Raw genomic sequence first — 20,319 nt, forward strand, 5'->3', positions numbered from 1 at the left:
AGATATCACTTTGTGTTGGATGATGATTATGATGAGACTATTTGTATGTACATTCTATGATTACATTTGTGGTCTCGCAGGCATTTGTATGTGTATCATGATGACATTTCTATGTGCTAAAGATTCTTCTACAAAGCCTGTTCAAATACAAAACAAATATGCCAAAAAAAACTACATAAATTTGCAGTAGCGAGTGTATAAAAGTTAGCAGCAGCGCCGCGATAGCAGTAGCGCGTCCAGGCAAAGCGCGCTAGAGCTACTAGCAGTAGCGAGCTTCCGCTAACAGCGTTGCTGCTACACTTGTGTAGCAGTAGCGCCGGTGAGCACGCGCTACTGCTATGTGTTAGCTGTAGCGCCTTATTAGTAGCGCCTATCCCGCGCTACTGATACATCTAAAACCCGCGCTGCTGCTAGCCTTTTCCCTAGTAGTGATATATGACTCAGAGCTTACATGCTATAGTGTGGTATCTTATATCTTATATCTTATATCTTATATCTTATATTTACTAATTGGAGGCACCATCTAAAGCACCACGTTAATCCTAGAAATTAAACAAAACTGTCCATTAGATCACCTAATTAGTTATTTATGACCGTCGGATGATGTATCTCAGAGTCCTATCTCTTTTTCCCACCTCCCAGGCGAACACCTCTTCTTTGCAGCGAACTAATCTACATATGGCAAAAGAAAACTCCGCCTCCCTGCGTCCTGCACTCCTGCCCATGGATATCTCACGTAGTTATAGCCGCCGTGTCCTCCACCTTGTGCTTGCATGGCCCCAAGGAAGATTTGGTCCTGCCCTCCTCTCCATCTCCTAGGCTGCTCTGGCACTTCAGCAGGTGCCTCACTGACGACGAGGGGAGCATCCAGATTCGGTAAAGAGGCAGTAGCAGGCTGCAGTGCTAGGGAATTGGAAACCCTAGCGGCCGACGTGGCGGCAATTTCACCTGAGAAGGACTAGGTGAGAGAAGAGGCCAACTTTGATCATTTATCCAATGAATTTGTCGTCTTTAAGGTTACATGCGTCTTCCTCCTCGCTGGACATAGAAGAAAGGAAATTTTGCCTGCGACAATTTCGTTTCCTGATTGCTAATCCGTTCCATTGCTTCACCCCACAGTCTCTCTCACCTATTAAGGCCATCTACAAATATAACAGATCCGTTTGGAGTCATCAACAATCGGAAATCGAGGTACGTCATGGTCGACTAATAATCATACTAGGTGAATAATGTAGGAGGCACGAGACTCCTTTTAATTATGTATCTCCTAATCGTTCTTCAATAACAGAGAGTGTTTAAACGTATTTGCTACATGCCTACAGGTCTACAACTCCGTCCTTGGCTCTGGCATTGCATCAGGAGACTGAAATACTGTAGGTTGCCAATGCACAGCCCATGTTGTGGTCGAGGTGGACTATTCCCTGTAATATCTCCATGGAAAAATTAGACAGGCTAGATGGCTACATGTAAATTCCATCGATTTCTCATGGACGAGATCAATGAAGCAGTTTGACGAATGGTCAATCTAGCTCAGGAATAATTCAGTAGAGGTAAATATGATAAATATATACTTATAGTCTCAACCGATGACTCCACAAGCATATATATGAATGGTCCAGCAGGGAAACAACAAGAGTACCTAGCTCATCTCTTCTGCTTTTTTAAGCAATCATCATGAAACAGCCGTGATTCGTTTCTTATTTCTTTCTTAGAGTGATCCCCACATATTCCACATGGTAGCCATTGTTTCTTTCTTTGTCACTGCAAACACCATACTCGAGGGTGAACATGCATATTTGAGTACTGGCTGCATTCACATGTGTCTCCGCCACGCCTCCATTCCGACTGGTCCAAGAACCTAAACCTTTTTTAAGGGTTTAGCTGTATCATATTTTGTAATTTTCATAGATAAATATTTGTAACCTTTTGAACCTCGGATACACATGTGTTAGATACATCCATTTTAAGTGTTACAGATTTGACCTGACTACTGATCATCTTTAGCACTTTACACGTGAGTCTTATATTTCTGTTTGAAAGGTAGTTTTTCTTAGAATCAACATTTTGTCAGGTTAGCCCCATTTGTGCAAACCATAGGATACATAGCATGCTGATGTTTTTTAAGAATACAACACAAGAAAAAGGATAGATAGACTCAGAGGAAAACAAAATTACCACATAGCAACAAGCAGATTGTAACCAATACTGTACCACATCTATAGATACTTTATAGGTACAACACAAGAGAAACATGCTGCTATGTTAATATGAAGAACATGTACGTTGTTGTTTCCTGTACGTCACACATATGATTGGTTGGATGCTCTTTATATACTCATTCGTATCTGTGAGATAGTTTTTTGAGTTACAAATGATATAGATCAGTGCGTATTAAAATACCAAAAGGTAGATATAAAACATTCAGTTAGTAAACCCAGTAGGAAAATTATATAGATTTATACATGTAATATAAGTACACATGTTTATCAATTGCAAACGACTTCAAGTTTCCATCTTTTTGTTTCATAAGAGAGACAGCAAACAAGGTTATTTTAAAACCACAGAAAATTGGGAAACAATTATACAGGTCCAACTAGATGTATAGTACGCACGCACAATTTTTTTGTGGCGAATATATGAATCAATACAAAGCTACAAATTTTAATTTTTGGTGTAGCCTACAAATTTAGTCTTTCTAATTTAGATTTAAAGATGTGTACAGAGATCTATAAATTTAGGGATTCTTTTATCTTCTAAATATATGATTCAACATTTTTGAAATACAAGGCTGCAGATGTATCTTTTGAAATGAATAATAGAGCATGTGTACATTGCGACTTCTCCAGCTGCCTAATCAACCTGTTGTCATTTCCTTCATATGTGCCACACTGTTTTATATGTACTTTAGTTGTTTGTAGGTTGTTCAAACCATGACTGACAATACGTTAATATATTGGGTGAATTGCACTGCATTGATCAAGATGCATTTCAAAATGCATATAGTAGCCATTGATGGGCATCATGGTTGAAGAAAACTTAGTGAGATTTCTGCATAGTTTTAGTACCAACATTTGTGAACCATATGCTGAAGTTTTATTGTGACAACTTTTCAAAGGTGCATGCTCATGTTTTGGAAAACTCTCACTATTTCGTTAGTGTTTTCCTATATAGATAGGACTAGACCGTGCTGATGCACGGGTTGATGACTAGTTTATTCATAATTTGGTTGCAAAATCTGATGCGTGCAATGCACGTGTACCTTACTAGTACTTCGAGTATGTGCAAAACACGTAAATTAGAATACCAATGGCACGCTACACAGTGTCTCTCTTATAGTTCATGAAGCCACGTGGCACATGTGGAGGCGTTGTCGCGACCTCCTTGCGTGGATTGATCACAGTGACGTGCTGCTGGTTCCAGAAGAATGTACTCGTCCTCCCTGAGCCATACTGGTGGTACATGCACGAAGCGAAGATGTGCACGCACGCCACGCACGCACTCATTCCCTCGCACGCACACGCGGGTACACGGGCGGATGCAATTTTTTACCAAGATCCAGCCCATGTGATAATTTGACGCATGTAAAGTTGTTCACTTCATTGATGGTCAATTAATACAGTGCATGCAAATTGAGTGGACATGAGGGCGGAAGAAAGACATTATTACTCCACTCCGCGCATGCGATTAGTTAAATCATGGGTTGCTAGTAGTACTTCCATTGGTCTCCTTCGTATTTTGTGCCAATTTTTGACAGTAACATAATATTTACGCATTTGAGCAGTGTAGTACTTGAAATTTATGTTCCGCTAAACTCATCAGGAGCCGTTTCGGGCCTCGAAACCAAAACTATCAATTAATCTTTACCTTGTTCCTATCACATTCGAAAGCCTGCTCACACCTACTAGTACGTACCAAACCTGAACGTGTTCCCACTATGCAGGTATTAGTACTAGTGCTAGTACTTAGGTTATAAAAAGGGGAACTACCTAACCAAAAATTACTCTACCTTTCCTCCTCATAAGTGCTTCTTCTTCGTCCATTGTTGCCATGGCCGGTGAGCAGAGCTCTAGTTCGAGAACTACTCATAACAAGGGAGCGGCAACCAAGGCTGCGGAAAAAAAGAGAGGGCTCGCCGCCACGCAGAGACCTCGAAAGATCTCTCACGGGCAGGCGATGGCTCCCAGGAGCGCCCTAGCCGCGAAGGCGAACATGCCGAGCTGGCGGAGCTGGAGTCGTTATCCCTCCATGGCATGCCCGATCAGCTCAATAAGCACCTCAATAAGCAGAAGGAGTTCATCCAAGGCTTGATGGAGTTGCTGAAGGAGAGCCTCGACGACATGCCCGCTGAGCTCAATCAGCAGGGGGAGTTGACCGCCGGCTTGGTGATGCTGCTGAAGAAGAGCATTGCCTCGGAGAAGAAGGCGACCGGCGAAATCCTGCGACTTCAGGAGGACAAGGCGAAGCTCGGCCACGAGATCGACCTGTTGAAGGAGAAGAACGCCGGCTGGAAGAAGCTGCATGAGATTAGTAGTTCCATGATCAAGATGCTGCAGGCCCTCGTCATGGAACAGAAGGAGGAGTTGGCGAAGCTCCACATCGAGCACCCGGCTGCTGTCAAGGTACGTAATGCGGCCGTGGAACAGATGATGAAGGCTCGCATTGATAAATCCCGCATCATGGACAGAATGAAGAAGAAGGCGGAGGAGACACGCAAGGAGATGGAGGTCATGGAGGCGATGAAGAAGCAGTTACGACTCCGCGACGAATTAGATCATTTGGGGTGATAATCTTCCTTCTTCTTTTGCTGCTGTGTTTCATCTTTTGCTTTGGGTGTTTCACCGCACGTGTCACGTTCTCTGCGAGGCATGAATAGAACAATGTTTTTTTTTTAGGGAATGAATAGAACAATGCTAACAATGAGATGACTAGCAAATTAGATCATTTTTATCGCCATATGGCACTGGGCTGCCGTGTTTCGTGCTCCTCCATCGCAGTACTACTCCAGTGGAAAACTTGAGTATACCGCACAGTTCTTTGCTCCTCCTCGATCAGGTTGTCGGCACATTTATACGAGCAGTCAAATCCCAAGGCCCTGCCTTCCAGCAGTAATGAGCCGTCAAATCACAAAAGCCCTCGCCTCTCGTGAAACCGACCAAGCTAGACTGCCCCGCTCTCTAGCCTTTTAAAAAATGTATAGTTTTGTACAGCACTAGTATCGATGGATTGCGCCATGGAGCAAAACTTGAAATTAAAAAAAAGTGGTACATATAGAGAGCGCTCATCGCCAAATTATGCATATAGTACTATTAAAAATGCTAGTCACAATAATGGTGTCCGGCACAACCCACCGCTCAAATAAAACTAAGCACCCTGGAATTCTTTGACAAAACTAAGCACCCTGGAATTCTTTGACAACTAAACTGCTGGCTATATGATGTTGGCCATATATATTGTACGTATATAATGTGAAGAAACGAGTGGTAGTACTATACCAACTAAAAGATGAAATGTAAGAAATACTAGTATGTATGTACTGAAGAGTTAAAGTAACAAGAAGAAACATAACATAGTTCTGCTGGGGGCTCAGCACAATACACCCCTCAAAATAATTAAGCACACCTGAAATTAAACTTTGCAACTATTCCGGTAAATACTGCATTAGAACCACCATGAGCAACGACACTGCCACCTTACTCGGAGTCCTCGTCCACGTCCTCGACTTCGTCCTTGTCCCTCTTCCTCTTGGCCGATACTTCTTTGCTTGAACCGCCAACTTGGCTGTTGCTCTTCATCCAACCCTTGTAGATATTGAAACAAAGCTAGCGATCCATTGCAGCGTAGTGGATGTGGTCTATATCTAGTATATTCCGCTGCCATGCATGACGATGAAACGTGTATGGAGGTTTCTCCAGTTTACCATACGAAGGATGAACCATGGCTCCTGCCAGGGTCAGCATTGAAGGCTGACGAGAGGACACCAGCCGATTCTTTTGGAGGTCGAAGGTGTTGCCTACAACGAGGCCTATCCGATGCAGGACTTCTTTGTCGTTACCAAAGTCTACAGTAACGAATTTGACTGGGTTGCTCTCGAGGAAGTCCTTAAAATCCTGGCACTCAATGTCGGCATGGCATATGTGGTAGACCAAGCATAAGTCATGCACACAAACCTGGATAACGGCGGGCTTCTTCCTCTCTTCGTCCTTTAGATCCTTCTCTCGTCCCATGACTGTGGTGTACTCAACATCTAGCCCAGCGACCCACTCATCAGCTGAGTCTTCGAACATGCGTCTGAAGCGAGGAAGGCATCCTTTCACCGTCGTGGAAGAATGGGTGTAGATGACGTCGAACTCATCGCCGGTGATGGTTCTAACCTTGTACTCACTGCCGATCGGGGAGATTTGGGACGCCATGGATTTGGGAGGAGGGTTAGGATTAGTGGAACTGCCGTAATGTGAATGGACGTGACGACTAGGACCGAACCGCTGTAGTATTAAAGGACGTGCGGGGACGAGTAGGAGCGAACTGCCAGCGTGCGAACGGCAGGGTAGTGGCTTTCTATTCTCCCATGATACGGGCTTCCGAGAGCCCTTGGATCTGAGATCGAACGGTTGCATGGCGTGATTCTAGACCTATGGGTGAATATCCTATCCTGGAGGGTTATTCTGCAAATTTTCAGCAACTTAGCATGCGACCGTTTGATCTCAGCTCCAAGGGCTGCCAGCAGCCCATATCATGGTCGTGCCTACCACGACCGTCGCGTCGCTCGCGCGGTCGCGCCCTTGGAGATTTAACACGGTGAGTTAGGCTATCTGATGTTGGCATGTCATACATAGTCATCACTTAGTCACTCATACTACAACAAGGTTGGCTATAAGGTTGGCTATAAGTGTATTTTTTTACTCCTCTCTATCTCTTTCTTCGTACTCCCTCCGTCCCATAATATAAGAACGTTTTTGACACTAGTGTAGTGCCAAAAACATTCTTATATTATGGGACACATGGAGTACTAGTATTTATTGCATTTGCCAAGGAGTGACCTCTTCCAATGAAATGGTGTTGCTAAGTTTGCTTCATTTAATTAGCTACAGACTCAAAATTGTCTTTTCACCTAGGTACACGTGCTTAGCACCGTTTCTTCCTTGGGTCACCAAACTAGTCTCTCTCTTCTTGATTAACTTGCCACATCAGACTTTATGCCTATGTGGCAAGCTTAAGCACCTGTAGGAGCAAGTAAGGTGCTCGTCCGTTGCACGGAAGAGTGAAATGCATTGATCGAGGTGTTGTTTATTTTGACAAAGGATGTGGGGGTCATCTCATGTGTAACAGGTATCGATAGGTTTCTTCGGATATTATTTCATCTCTAGAGCTCAGAAACATCCAGGTGAAATAGATAAAAAAGTATCTTTTGCAAACAAAAGCGTTCAATTGTTCAACCTACATCCAAACTTGTGAAGAAATAACTCTTATTGTGCTTTGCAGGCAATGGTTCATCATAAGTCTTTCACCGGTACTGTATTAAAAATTCATACATGGAAGATTCTAGACTAAACCATAAATGGATACACTTTTATTCATGCGCGATACTCCAATAGAGCAAGATCATGCATGGAAGTCTCCACAAGCTTAGACAGCGGATTACATTGAGCGAAGACTAATGATCAACATTTAACTTAGTAATGAATATGTCGAGGTGAACCTCCTTGGAGTCCCCATGCACATTGTTGGGGGTCAAATAATACCATGCGTCTTCCATGTCCACATTGGCGGGAAGGTCCCAGCTCGGCAGAGTCCAAGTCAGCTTGACGTAGCCAGTGTCGCCACCCACGGACCTCCGAGGGGTAGTAATAGTGAGCATGCACCCGTACATCGGCCTCGTGTCAGTGTCAGCGTTAGCGGCGTCGCCCCTGACGCACACTACAGAGATGTGGCGGCGGCCTGCGCCGGCCTCGCCAGTGGCCACGATCAAGAGGAAGACGCTGCCGTCCTCCTCCGAGACTAGCAGGCAGCGCTGATCCTCCAGTGACTCCGGCACGGTGAACGGGTAGCACGTCTCGTACTTGATGTTCTTCGCCAAGGGCCAGTAGTGATCGCTGCACGCCTGTGTCAGGTGATGCACGATGTCCGCCGGCGAGCCCCAAAACAGCACCGGGCACTCATAGCAGTAGACGAAGGGCTCCTTGGAGGCATCGACCAGGCCGTCCATGAAACAGGAGTGGCTGTAGGGGACGTTCCGCCAGTTGAATATATGAGCAAGTTACTACGAGATTTACTACAAAATAAATCATGACGGCTATAACAGAGATTAAACTAATCATGCGGACTAGCATAGTAGATGAACAGATCGAGTTTAGGACACAGAGTAGAAACATGAATTCTACCACGATTTCAAACAGAAAGGACAGAAACGCATACGGTGCAACGGGAGCAGCACAATTGGCATTGAGGTTGTCGCCCATGTCGTTGAGGAAGAGGTTGCTGAGGTCGGGAAAGAAGTCGTCGTCGGTGAAGTCGTGGCTGCTAGCAGTCGCGAGAGTGCGCTCCCCAAATGTCAACATTGCCTGCCGAATGGAGCGCAGGAGGGAGTGGCTGCAGGGGACGTTGCGGTCGCCGAATGGACCGCGGGAGTAGATCACGAAGGAGTAGATGGTGCTCCTCCCTAGTCTCTATTCTTATCTCTATCTCTACTACTCTTCTTTGTTTTTTATAATATACTAGTTGTTGTTGTGAAATGGAATAGTACTGCGCCGTCCACTGCACGCCCGGCTGAACACGCCTCCTCGCCTCCATTAAACCCGCATGCAAACCAAGAAACCACTCCGGCCTGTGGGAGGAAATTTGCTGGTTGCCGCGGGAGGGTTATTCTGCAAATTTTCAGCAACTTAGTATGCGACCGTTTGATCTCAGATGCAAGGGCTGCCAGCACCCTGTATCATGGTCGCACCTACCACGACCATCGCGTCGCACGCGCGGTCGCGCCCTTTGAGATTTAACATGGTGCTTTAGGCTATCTGATGTTGGCATGTCATACATAGTCATCACTTAGTCACTCATACTACAACAAGGTTAGCTATAAGGTTGGCTATAAGTGTTTTTTTTTACTCGTCTCCATCTGTTTCTTCGTACTCCCTCTGTCCCATAATATAAGAACGTTTTTGACACTAGTGTAGTGCCAAAAACGTTCTTATATTATGGGACACAAGGAGTACTAGTATTTATTGCATTTGCCAAGGAGTGACCTCTTCCAATGAAATGGTGTTGCTAAGTTTGCTTCATTTAATTAGCTATAGACTCAAAATTGTCTTTTCACCTAGGTACACACGCTTAGCACCGTTTCTTCCTTGGGTCACCAAACTAGTCTCTCTCTTCTTGATTAACTTGCCACATCAGACTTTATGCCTATGTGGCAAGCTTAAGCACCTATAGGAGCAAGTAAGTACAATAGTGTGCTTTACATGGCATTTTTGCATATGTGGAGGAAAGAGAGGCAAGGAAAAAGTGGAGAAGTGGGCTCTCATGCAAGAGCCAGCCTCTACTACATGGTGGAGCATTGGGAGAGGCACCTATATGGAGGTGGTCAGGAATCGGGAGACTCACGCCGGTCGTAGCGCCGCAATTAAAATGATAATGGCAAGTCAAATCACGGGGCCCCACCTGTCCAGCAGTAACTCACTGTCAAATCACACAGCCCTACGTTTGCAGCAGCCTACTCCCTCGTCTTCTCGCGTCTCTGTCGAACTGACTAGGCGGAACTGCCCCGCCGCCTACCGCGCAGGAAAAGCCCCGCCCTCGACTTTTAAATAGTATATAGTATACTAATTTTGTATCCATGGATTGCGCCCGCACCATGGAGCAAAGCGTCTAGAAAATGGCGGTACACATGTACGGAGTATACAACACACCCGTCGCGTTCGCGTCGCACCCCAGACGGTCGGTCGGTCTGGCACGCTGCTCTCCGAATGAAACGCGCGTCCTATTACGTTCGCACACACATGTGGGACGACAATTGAGAACCGACCATAGGCACACTCCCCGGCCCCGCAAGTTGGGTGACTTAATAGAAGAGGGAGACGAGCGATAGTACTAGAGAAGTGTTGTACTAGGTTGGTGCTTGGACGATCCCTGCCAGACACGAAAGATCAGTTCGTCCATGCATGTGACCAGACTCCAGCAGACACGCCTGGATTGGCTATCGTCAACATATCATGCAGGCTGTGTTGTACATGGCTATAGTTGTGGTGAGAAATCTAAAAAAAGGTTTCTTGTCATCTCGCAAAATTAGGTGTCATGTGCTTCGGATCACTGTGAGGGTTAAACAGCGACAACTGAGTTGGGCTAGTCATTGAGGGCACATGCACGAACAGTGACTACTCGGCTGCCATCTAGGTCAAGCCAGCTATGCTAAGAGGTTTCTACGAGTTTATCTTCAATTTGAGCTTTGTTCCTCTTCTAGTTTGTCCGTCGGGATTCATGTTGTCTCCTTTGGGCAGTGAGGTTATGATTTCTTGTCATGTGGCATTTTTTCGTGTTATATGTTATAATCCGGCACTTCAGATCAAAATGATGACAACTGCGCCTCCGGGCCACGTGCATGAAGACTTCTCGACAGTCATTGACGAGGTCAAGCCGGCTTCGATAGACAAAACAAAACTAGTACTACTCCACTATATAGGCAGGAGGCTCCGCGCTTGCTTGCTAGTGTTGCTCTCTTCACACTGTCTCGGCCTCTCCAGATCTAAACACGATAGAAGTGGCCACACACACACACACTCTCTCTCTCTACTCACCGCTGGTCACAGATCCAGCCAAATCCTCTCCGCCGGGGAAGGTGAGAGGCGCAACGTTCACACGGTCATCCTCGGCGACGGCTCTTACCCACTGTTGGGCGCGTCCGATCAGCCTGCCTTGCCGTTCTCTCCCAAGCACCGCTGGCGAGGGAGGGCCTCCGACCCCTTCTTCCTCGCTGCCGTAGTGTGGGCAGATCCGGCCTCCCGCCGCCCACCTAGCGACATCCCGGCGACCATCAGGTATAACTTCCTTCAAAACCAGCCTTGCTCTACTTCCCGAGCTCCCGACGTCGCTGCATTTGTATCTTTTACTATTTCTCAGGCCCCCTCGTAGATAGGATCGATCGGCTATTCGAAAACCACCTAATTTTTTTATGTTTAAGAGGTAAAACTAGTTCATGCACTCGAATCTAGTACTACTTGGTTCAAACAAGGAAGAAATGGGGTGGGGGTGGGGGAGGATTTGTTACCTGAATCTAGGACTTGGTCGAAAGAGGAAATAATAGGGGTGAAAAGTAGCAGAGGCTGGCTATCCAACTAGTCTCTAGGTCTAATAGGGAAATAAAGGGAAACACAGTACACATTCAATATAAACCCGATCTATTGGTTGAAAAAGGAAAGAAAGTGGGGACTGGGGGACAAGTCAACAGAGTATGTCCAGCACTAGATTTGCTAGCCTCACACAGTATAAGGTGGCTATACCGAACAAAAATGGGACCAACCCAGATATCCTGTTCTGATGTTTGTTGCCCCGAGCCACTCTTATGTAATGCCACGCTACTAGAAATACCACTACTAATGGTGCACCTATTATGGCCATTAATGGCGCATCACTGGTGCGCCACTGACAGCACGCCATTAGTAATTTTTACTAATGGCGCACCAGCTGGTGCGCCATTAGTATCTGGTATACTAATGGCGCACCACCTGGTGCGCCATTAGTATATGCGAGGGTGCGCCATTAGTATGCCTCCCAGTTGGCATGTACACCCAGGTGCTTTGGCATGCTAATGGCGCACCACCTCTGGATGCGCCATTAGTAACCGCAGCATACTAATGGCGCACTACCCGGTGATGCGCCATTAGTATGCACTGTCATACTAATGGCGCACTGTCGTGTGATGCGCCATTAGTATGAATATTAGGTTTTTTTTATTTTTTTATTTTCTGTTTTTTGCACAGGTTACAAAATGTATAATTTGACAAAATATAGACAGCACACATCAACAATAGATTCATCAAATACAATAGAAGATTAGTCTTTGAATACAATTCATCATATTAGTCTCCGAATACAATTCATCATATTAGTCTCCGAATTAAAAAGACCGAACAAAGATAGAACATTATATTACAAGTCTCGAGACCGCGAGTAGCGAGTTTGTCTTCGCATTACAAGTCGATATCGATCATCTAAACTACCATCACATAGAAGAGAGCTGCGGTCATCACGATGAGCATCATCACGATGAAACTTGTCTTCATCCGGTTCCTCCAACGCTCCCTCCCCTCTCCCGCTAGATAGCGGGCGTATCTAGATTCGGCCTCGGCCCTAGTGGTGTACCCTTTGTAACTGTTACCGCTGAATCGGTGAACCTGTCTCCGACACTCCTCCCAGTCATCGTAGACTCCGGGAACCTTACCCTTGTACACGACATACGTCGGCATCACTATGCACTAGCCAAACGAAACGTTAGTACCAATTCACAGACAATACATAAGCAATATATAATTATGCAACAGAACGATCGGAAGAGAAAAGCAAGACATTAATAGCATCGATTACATCTAAGTTGAACGACTCTCAAAACCAAAGAGACATACTACAAGTTCATTAAAGTTTAATTACAACATGAGCCAATCGATGTTTCAGAACTAGACAACTCGACTCAAGGGACCGGAGCGTGGATGAAGCCGCCGTCTATCGTGGGAGTCATGAAAGAACGGGCGTTGTCATCCTGCATTTGTAGCATTGTGTCGATGTCACTGTTGGACGGTTGATTTCTGAGGTAGAACTGCCCCGAGGTACGAAGGACATCTTGATGGATGATTTCCGCAAACTCCGACTGGATGCGAAAGAATTCTTATCGGAGGTCCGCGTCCTGGATTGCCGACACGCTCGCGGCCCAATCTTGGAGTTTACTCGGTAGCAGAAGTTGATGATGGTCCCGTACGATCGCCCGCATGTGATGGATGGCGTAGTAGGCACCCTTCTGACCGCCAGGCGGCTGCTTGACGCAGCAGAACGTCGTATTGTGGGAGAACACGTGCTTGCCGTACTTACGAATAGGCCTGGTGAAGGTGCCTCCAGATTGGGCGTCTACGTTCTTGACATTTGTGTAGTCTACGTTCGACTGACGGTCCGGGTCGAAATACGTGGCCATGGAATATTTGGGGCTTAGGAGGATGAGCGTGCAACGTGTGTCACTGCAGAAAACACGGAATGTTAAAAAAAAACGATCGAAAAGTAAGAATTCATATGTTACGGGCCGGTTGAGGGGAGGACTTACTCGGGAAAGTAAGGCACGAGGAAGTTATCCTTATCTTGGTTTGCCAGAATGACGCCTTCGAGGTAAGAACTCGCGACTTGCCGGTCCCCAGCGCTGCCCAAGATCTTGGCACGCATGTAGAAGGGGTCGACTATCACGATGTCCGGGGTCTTGTCGCGAATGATCCGCATCTCCATACTCAGCGAAAATAGCCGAACGAAGGTGTAGTGCAGCGGATGAAGGTTAAACATAGCAAAGATGTCATCAAACCGCAGGACGATCGTACCCCCGATGTCGCCATCCACAAAGCCCTTGCCCTCTGGCACCTTGGCCACGAAAACCGGGTATGCCACATCCTTCTCTCTGAGACGCCGCTTCTCCAAAGAAAGAACACTGTCGTGCAGACTTCGCATAGCACCGGTTGCAGCATTGAGCATATTTGGTGGTAGCATCGCCCTACCCGCCACATGCACCCTCCTGGAGATATCCTGTGGTGAAGGTGGCCCGTCCTGAGCACGGATCGTACTCGGTGCCGGCTGGCTCGCACCCTTCTTAGTCTTTCTTTTGCGTGCCTTCTTCTTCTCCTGTAATGGGACCGAGTTCTGCTCACAGACCGCCTTCTTGAGTGTGTTGGGGCTGATAATATTTCGCACCTCGCCTATCTGAGGCTCGGTGAAGTCGGCAGCTGGAGGCGTCTCCTGAGAGCTGAACGCCAGACGGCGCCTGTTGCAACTTGGCTTCTCCGCGGTACGAGCTAGATCGCACACGTCTTTTGTTGGGTTTGGTTCTTGAGAAGGAGGCCCCATGAAGTCGCCATCGTACCCATGCTCGGCAAAGTACTGATCGACGTTGCCAAATGTATCATCGTCGTCGTCGTCGTCGTTCTGATCCTGTGCCATATGCATGTTTGGATCCAGTGGCATAGGGATGTCCGGCACCGTTACGGCGGTCTTGCCATGGGGCGACTTGGCGCCGGCACGACTGGCGGTGTTGTCTTTGGGGTGGTGTCCCCCGCCCCCAAACGAATCTGGCTCTTCGGCCAAAGCAGGGGCCAGCTCAGGCAGGCGCTGAGGGTCATCACGTCATCATCGTCGGCCCCGACGGGTCGAATCGGAGGTAACAAGTCGTCGCAGCCTGGCAGCACCTGAACCAGTTGAACCCTAAACAAGTTGGGTGGCATCTGGGTACTGTGGAACAAGGGGTTGCCCGGTTGAACGATTTTGCCCTTGGCGACATCGACCAACTCGTGGTTCACGAAGTGGAGGAGAGTGCACGGAACGTCGGCGGCGCCCTGCGAAAACATGTAGGGCGTCAGGGATGCCCAGTCAAAGGCAAGGAGATGAAGTCCTCGGCCGAGAGAGGCTTAATTAGTTACCGTGATGATGGCGTCGAGCTCGGCTAATGTCGAGGCACCGCCAACGGCGGGCGTGCAGTTGACGGAGCGGCCGCTTGCTGAAGAGGTGCCGGCCGGCGTACACCCGGGTGCATTAAGCTCCCGTGCCGGCGTCGGAGACACCAATGCCGCCTCCGCCGGAGGCACCAATGGCCCCGCCATCGCATTATGCGAGTTGCTGGCCGTGAAGCTAGGAATCGGGGGCGGCCCCTGTTGGCCGCCCGCAATCCACGCACTCAACCCCGAGATCAAGGTAGGCACAAGGGCGGTGATCGTCTCTCCGAGTCGTTGTTCCACTTGCTCTTGGACAATCTCCGGAATCCGCGCCACCTGTGCCTTGAGTTCTTGAACCTCTCGCGCCTGGCTTTCCGAGCTGGTCTTTTTCTCCTTCCACACACCAGCGGTATAGTATGACCCCCATTTTGTCGACAAGCCTTTGCCGGCCACACGACCAGCTGACGTCGCCTTACTGAGCTTATCCTTGTTCTTCATTATATTCAACCCCCTATTTAGAGTGGTGTCCCAAGGGTTGCTCTGAGTCGACCCCGCGCTACTGCTTTCAGTCGCCTGCGGAAGGAATGTGAACCATTTAGAAATTCGGCTTCATTAATTAGAATGCAACCATATGGAGCTAATTACGCGGGGGTGTATTCCTTACCAGAACAAGCTCAAGCTGCCTGGTCTTCGGATCCATGGTAAGCTCCTTTGTTTTCGGGTCCTTCTTGTACCGGGCCCTGACAAAGTTCCTGGTCTGCTTGTCACAGTATTTATCGAAGAGGGGCGGTAGGCCTTGCTCGGCACGGTCCGCCTCCTCCTTGTCCCATATAGGCTCCGCCACTCTGTAACCGCCGGGACCGAGTGTGTGTTCCCCTATGTTCGGCTCCCGCATTTGTTTCCCCCACTCACTTGATTGGGAGCTTGCGGTGCTCGAGCAATTGATCTTGAAGTCGTTGTAGTCATCTTCGGTGATCGAAGGATTTTTCTCCTTGATCTTCTCATAACTCTCACCTTTCTCGATCATTCTCTTCACATTGCTTTTCCAAGTAGACAGGGCCTTGCTCATCTTTGTGAGGGCAGCATTGTTCACTTTATTCCCTTTGAGGCTTGTGTTTTCGAATTCAACGGGGAACTTGTATCGTTCGTGCAGCTTCGTGAAGAGGAGGTGGCGCAAATTCCCCCGGTCAGGATGCCTCAGGTTCTCGGTGTTGATCGAGACGGTGCTCCGGACAATGCACCCGAGCTGAAGCGAGTACCCCTTGACTATTCGTTCGGGCGCCGTTGGATTCCCGTTGGAGTCCACTTCAGTAACTTCCTCCTTGAGGGTGCGGAGCACGATCGGGCGCCGGTCCTTCCGTTGCCTCTTCGGCTGGCTGCTATCTGTGCGTGCGCCGCCATCATCAGTGGTGGCATCCTCGGCGGCACCATCAGTGGTGGCATCAGTGTGGTCATCCTCGGCGGCACCATCCGTGGTCTCAGGATCGGTGGGGAAGGCGGCGGCCTCATACAAGTGAGGTTGTTCCTCCATCTCCTGGGACAGCTCCCAGAATGCCTTGCCGCCCGAACCCCCGGCCTCATCGTTGTGGGCCATGTTTCTCTCTAAATAGAAACAAAGTTTGGTCAAAAAGTTGGTTATTGTCAAGGAACAAGATCATGGTCTCATAATTTAGGGTTTGTCGACACCGAGGCATCCTAAAATCTAAGCTTTTATCATTGAGGGTTTTTCGACGCCAAGGCACCCTAAAAGCCTAACTTTTCATCATTTCGGTTTTTATCGACACCGAGGCACCCTAAAAGCCATGCATTAGTCACAAGTACGCCGGAGCACTTGATCCTACTTAATTAACTACTAAGATACCCCGGCCCATGCATTAGTCACAAGTACCCCATATGTCCTATTTTTAGCAAAGTCATGCTAAAATTCACGGAAAATTTCAGCATGACCTTTGCTGAAAATAGGACATATGGAGTACCCGAATTTGCTGGAACGGAAGTTAATCGACATTCCAGCAAACTCAAGGGCCTCTCGGGTGGACAAGGCAAAAAAGGCCTTCATCACAACATGCAAAAAAGAGAGAGTCACGGACAGTGACATGATACATTTTCATAAAAGCTTGTGGAGCCCGGGGCATCTGAACATTAAGCCCGACTAAGGTGCGCCTGTACCACACCTTAGTATTCTGCAGGACTACACACTGTACCAAGAACTGATTGTCGCTGCTACTATTTATTGGACAGCAGTATCTTGCAGAACAAGAGATGCTAAGTTTTAAATCATATATTTGCATTCTTATAAAGTTAATAATCACTGAAATAGGCATAAAGCTGTAGCGACCTTGCCCAAGTAAATCCAGTTATCTGTTTCTAGGAAAGAACATTGGTCATTGCAGTGTGAAACCTGAGAAACACAGCACTGACCTTAATCATATATACATATTTGACCAGACACATCAATCAAAGCAGCCTTGCAATATTATGTTCCAGTGCAGTAGAAAATTTACATCAGACTAATTAGGTCCATCTTCCTTTATTTGAGATAGTTAGCTGGAACTTATGAGTAAAACGCAAGTCTAATACCAGCGAAAAAATCTAGCATCTTAACCATTAATTTGAGATAGTTTGGTTTGGTGGTTTCAGTTTCCAGCCTGATTGGTGATGGTAGTTTGAGTTTGAGGTACCAGTTTAATCTCCAGATTCATCATAGCTTAAGAAAATGCTGTGCTAACTGCAAGTCAGACAGCATCTCAATCTCAATCTCAAACTCAATCTCATCTCATCCAGAGGAGAGTGACAACCAAATCAACGGAAACAATTATGGTACCCATTAAACTAGGAGACACCATTCAGACGCCAGCAGCCATTAAACCAAATCAAGCAACCAAATCAATCAGGCCCTGTTTGATAGTAAAGTATTTTCTAAGTATTCTAAGAATACTGCAGTTTTTTCAAATATCATAGTTTTATTTACTGTGACCTGTTTGGTTAGCACTAAATATTGTGTTATTAAAACTAGAGTATTCTTATTAAAACTAGAGTATTCTTAAGTAATTTCTCTGCATATAAACTAGAGTATTGTGGATCATCTTTTTCTGTCTTACTGCTACAGGTACAGTGGGATGTGAGCTGCAAAGGAAAAAGAAGAAGACTTAATTATTAACCACTGCTAGTTAAGATTTACTTATTCTGTAAAGTCACCAAAATGAGGAAAGCTTTTTAACAATAAACAATGGAAATATTTAAGACTTGGCATAGAAACAGCAGCGCTCAGTACCATGGACAACCACCCTTACTTGAGTTTGCAAAGTCATCAATAGGACAGGATTTCACAAAGTTCACACCCCCGCCCCCCTGTCCTTGAACAGGGTATCTCTACCTGTAAAGAGGCTGTCCGGCATACATATCAAAGCAAAGGAAAGTAGATCTCTTCAACACTTGGATCAACAACAACTTATAATCCTTTCATGGAATCTCTCTAAAATTTATTCTTGTTCATAGCCAGAATAGTTGGATCTTCAAGTCAGAAGCTTTGCATTTTAGTCCCCCTTTAACACAATTTACATAAATACATCACAAGGGACCTTTAATCTCCTAATGTTAGCAAAAACTGAAGTTTTATAGACCTTTTCCTTTTCCAACCTTGTAACTGTTTGTACATAATTGAAAAAAATACCATAGAACGGTTGTTCTACGGTCAGGGCCTCAAGAAAAAAAATTACACAATAAAGCAAAAAAAAAATCACATGAAGAGGTGCTTCCCAAACCCTGCACTGGCTTCTCTCCCTCTCCCCACAGAAATAAAATACTCCAGTGTAAACCCAATTATCGGGAATTAAAATGCCGCTGAGTTATATAACCAAACCTCTTAAGAATAAACGAAACAGTAGGTGATAACATCAATGGTTGTTCTCTAGCGGTGGGCATCTTGCAATAAGAAATTCTAATTATTTGAAAACTAGCAGATAACATCGACGCTACTAATTGTGAGTTTCCATGGTGTGGGGTTCTTTTAGGTGCTTCTGAATGTTTGAATGGAGTTGAAACCTACTCCAGAAACTAAACTACACATAATATTTTGCGCAGCTGTAGGTATATCTTGATGCAAGGTAGTCGACTTAGTCACTTGCAAATATCATTCTCAAGATGACTGATGAGACATAACAAATGTGAAAAGCCCCCGCAAAAAGGAAAAAAGGTATGTGACAATTGATTACTGCAAAATCTCATGATAAACCAAAATATTACACATGGTGCATTGTGAAACTAATATAAAGTTATCAAGCAGCAGACCGGTTTCTTCCATGACATGAAACAAGCGAACAATTCGATGGTGTAACAAACAAACAATTCGGATACAGGTAAAACTTGCCCTGCACTCCATTAAACTCCAGAATGATGCCTGCAGTCTGCAGATCACAACAACTAAATTACAACTAGGTTTGGGAATTTCAAGCAGCTGGTGGTGCTGGCAGCGGTAAAACTTGCCCTGCACTCCATATCAAGCAGCTGTCTATAGAGATGGTTTGGGAATTTCAACTAGGTTGCTATATTTGACCAATTGTCTGACTGCCAACAAACATGAAAAACCAACAACATAGATCCGAGGTGGGGCAAAATGGCAACTGGTGGTGGTGGTGCTGGTGACAAGAAGAAATAGAGATGGGGGCTCACGGGGGATGCGAGGGGGATAGGGGGAGAGGAGGAGGGGGAGCTCACGGGGGCGACGAGGTCCGGGTGGTGGTGTGGGTGCTCCGGCGACGGTGGTGTGGACGGGGCGGCGTCCGGGCCACCGGCGACGAGGGCGGCGGGGCGATGGCGAGTCGGCCTGGCCACCGGAGTCGGCCGGGCGAGGTCAACGGCGAGCGCCCCCTCTTCCTCCTCCTTCTCCGTGGGGAAAGCGGCGGGGCGGCGGCGTCGGGAGAGGAGAGGGCGGCGTCGCGGCGTCTCACGGCGTCGGGGCGGCGTCGCGGCGTCGGGGCGGCGTCGAGGCGGCGGGGCAGCGGCGTCGGGAGAGGAGAGGAGAGGGGAAGGGGATCGAGGGCGAGGGCGAGAAGGGGATCGAGGGCCGGGGAGGAAAAATATGGATGGGGGCACAATACTAATGGCGCACCACCCCCCGGTGCGCCATAAGTATATCCACACTAATGGCGCACCTCACCCTGGTGCGCCATTAGTACTTTTTTTTCTGCTCGAGCCAACAGGTTATCTCCCACCTGACCTGATCCACACCAAGTCCCCTCTACTAGCTCAACTGGTTAGTAGCCAGTTCTCACACCAGGAGGTCCTGGGTTCGAATCCCAGGCTCCACAAATTTTTTTTTATCATTTAAAAAGCTGTTTGATACTTATTTATGTTTAAATATGTTCAAACTTGTTTAAATAATAACAGTAATATTTTTTTATAAGACAGTAGCATTTAAAAAGCTGTTTGATACTAATTTTTTTTATAAGACGGTGCGCGGGGTGCGGGGGGTCGGCGGCGGCGGTTGGGTAGGGGAATCGAGGGTGCGGTGGGTCGGCGGCGGCGGCCGGTGGACTTGGGGGGTGCTCGGCGCCGAGGGGGACCGGATCTGGCGAGGTGGGATAGCGGTCGAGATGGAGGGGGATCGAGGTGGGCTCCACAAATTTTTTTTTAGCATTTAAAAAGCTGTTTGATACTT

The sequence above is a fragment of the Triticum dicoccoides genome, chromosome 7B (genome assembly GCF_002162155.2).
Source record: "Triticum dicoccoides isolate Atlit2015 ecotype Zavitan chromosome 7B, WEW_v2.0, whole genome shotgun sequence".
Taxonomy (NCBI): domain Eukaryota; kingdom Viridiplantae; phylum Streptophyta; class Magnoliopsida; order Poales; family Poaceae; genus Triticum; species Triticum dicoccoides.